The sequence below is a fragment of the Macrobrachium rosenbergii genome, chromosome 18 (assembly GCF_040412425.1).
Source record: "Macrobrachium rosenbergii isolate ZJJX-2024 chromosome 18, ASM4041242v1, whole genome shotgun sequence".
NCBI classification, from domain to species: Eukaryota; Metazoa; Arthropoda; class Malacostraca; order Decapoda; family Palaemonidae; genus Macrobrachium; species Macrobrachium rosenbergii.
Genome location: NC_089758.1, coordinates 10894559 through 10897500, shown reverse-complemented (window position 1 = coordinate 10897500; position 2942 = coordinate 10894559).

Genomic DNA, 2942 nt, shown 5'->3' with positions numbered 1-2942 from the left:
ATTAGCAGTTCTTTTTTGCAGGCCATCTTTTAATATAAGTCTCTGGTAAAATGTCATGGATTCTAACTTGCAACTCCAATTTTTAGACTCACTGCAGTGACTTTTTTTTTTTTTTTTTACCCTATTTTGGATTGTTTCATGGTGGCCTGGGATATAAAATACTTATTTGGATGTTGTACCAACGTACTTACTAAAGAATAAGTTGAATAAGACAGGTTATTTAATCAAATGAAAAGTTGGGCAAAGCGACCAAGTTTTATGTTTTATATTTGTGTCTCCGTGGCCTGGCGACCATATTGAAAAGAAAGCCATATTCGAATGTTTCATGGCTAGCACTATTTTTGTCATGAAGTGACGTCGAGACAGCTTTCATACCAGTTTTCGTGTTCTTTTCATCGTATCATCAACTGATCAAAATAGGAAAGAATTGCAGCAGTAATATTCATTTGTATGCTTGGAAATGCAAATTTTTCCATCAGCAGTATAATGAAAGAACAGCAGCAATGATATCGATTTGTATTTTTATAAATGCAACTTTTCCTCTTTTTTTCCACTGCAATTAGAGTCGGTCGTTAACTGTAGAATATCTAGAAAGGCACTGCGTTTTCCTCTCTGAAAAATTTCCTGGTTGTGTGAAAGATCAAAGGGATGGACGAGTAACGAGGAACCTCTCGGATGCTGCTTCTCCTTTTTTGGCTGTTAAATTTTTTTTTTTTTTATAAATTTCTTTTTTTTTATAATTTTTAATTATATCTTATCATACTCATATTTGCATTTTCAAGTATCCTAAAACTTAGCATGGCAAATTATGGCATTTTGTGTTGTTCCACTTTAATATGGGCACACATAATATGATGGAGACTGATAACTGCCATAATTTTCGTAATGATTGTAACAAGCAAACATTCTCCAGTTTCCACAGATACAAAATCTATAAGTTAAAAGAGCATAGTGAGGAGAAAATAGTTAAGAATACGAACCACATAAAGAATGAGAAATATTCCTGTTACTCTCAGCACTTTTGCTGCTGCTAGTGAAAATGATAATAATAATCCTCTTAAAACGTTTTTTTTTTTTAATCACTGTATTTACTTTTTTTATGTAACCTCCATCGCCACGGGTATTTAGCGAGGGACTAGTATCTGTATTAACACACAGCCATAAAGTAAGGAGAATGAAGGTATTTTTTCCATCTTCAAGGCGGTACGTAAGGATGATAATCTTCGGTAATCAGACGCCAAGAACGTCCTGGTTTTACGTGTAGACTCTCTCATATTACCATGTTTTTTTCACGATTCGGGGACGCTAGGTATTACACGAAGGATAGAAATAATCTCTGGTACATACTGTAGACGCTATTTGCTGAATTGCCAGAAAATCATAAATGGATTCTCTAGTTATCGGGTTACTTCATCAAGCGATAATCCTGTCAGAGGAAGTAGCATAGTGACTTGATTTAACAGAGGAATTTTGGGAATTTTATTAGGTTTTGTTGAGTGTTGGGTATTTTTTCTTCACTGTTGAATATTTGTTTTACTGCGCGCAGCTGTTTGTTTAATTTTCCCCTGCCGCGGTTAGTTGCACTTCATAGTGAAAGCATTTGCCTATAAACTGCTTACATTTCATCATTTACATGAGTTCTTCATTGGATGGGTCGATATCGTACTCGGCCAGCACTCTCCTAGGCCCGCGTTCGATTCTCCAGCCGGCCAGTGAAGAATTAGAGGAATTTATTTCTGGTAATGGAAATTAATTTCTCGGTATAATGTGGTTCGGATACCACAATAAGCTGTAGGTCCCGTTGCTAGGTAACCAATTGGTTCTTAGCAACGTAAAATAAGTCTAAACCTTCGGGTCAGCCCTAGGAGAGCTGTTAATCAGCTCAGTGGTCTGGTTAAACTACTGTAAGGTATGTATATCATTTACATGAAAAGTATGAGGCTATTTAGGCTAAGAATGCGTTTTGTAGATGATAGCTTGCAGAGAGATCTTTGCAGTGTAAATGGAACTTTCGTAAAAATGTGCAAACTGAAGATTAACACCTGAAAATACAATAGAAGAAAGAATCGTAGTACTTGTATTCTTGGAAATGTAATTTTTTGCTCTCTTTTCTTTCATTGCAATAAGAGCCAGTCTTCAAATTTAGAATATCAAGAAGGTTTTATACCATATTTACAACAGAGTAGGCCTATTTACATAATTGAAAGCAAAAATACATATATTGTAATTTGTGGGGTAAGATGGTGTTGTTGTGATATGTTGTGGCTGGTGTTTGGCGGATGATGCATTGTTGATAGTAAAGGAAAGTTTAAGAAATCTTTGAAGTTGCTTGTAGTAGCAATATGGTACCAGATTCTGTATATAGGAATTCAGTACGGATGTATGACCGTTGCGCTGACATTTTGTAGATGACGTGAGAAGTGTAGAGAATAGTGAAAGCGTCTGCAAGAAGAGGATCTTAACGCTCTCTTGCATGTAGGTAACACAGTCAATTATTGTCAGTAAAAGAGGTTCCAAACAGGTGAAAGCATATGCGTGTAGATAGTACAGTATTGATTAATATCAGTGAAGAAAAGTTGTTAAAACTGGTGAGAGAGGTTTCAAAAGAGACCTCTGGATAGATGTTATGGAAAATAAATTAAAACTAGGATGATGTTTTGTGTTGCATTTTGTTGTTTGTCACTTGATTACAGATTTTCCTCCATGTTAATTCATTGATATGAGGCCGTACAGTGACCATCTGATTTATGTAAGCACCCATTCGTCTCATAGACACATTCCATAATCATTGTGGGGAACTACTGGTTTGGAGCAGAACACTTGGCTTTCATCTAGTGCTTTGCCAACGAGATTGCAATGGCATGACCACGGAGATTGCCCCAGTATCAAATTGATGTTACATTTTTTGGAAGGATAGCAAAAGGAAAGCAAAGAGAGAGAAG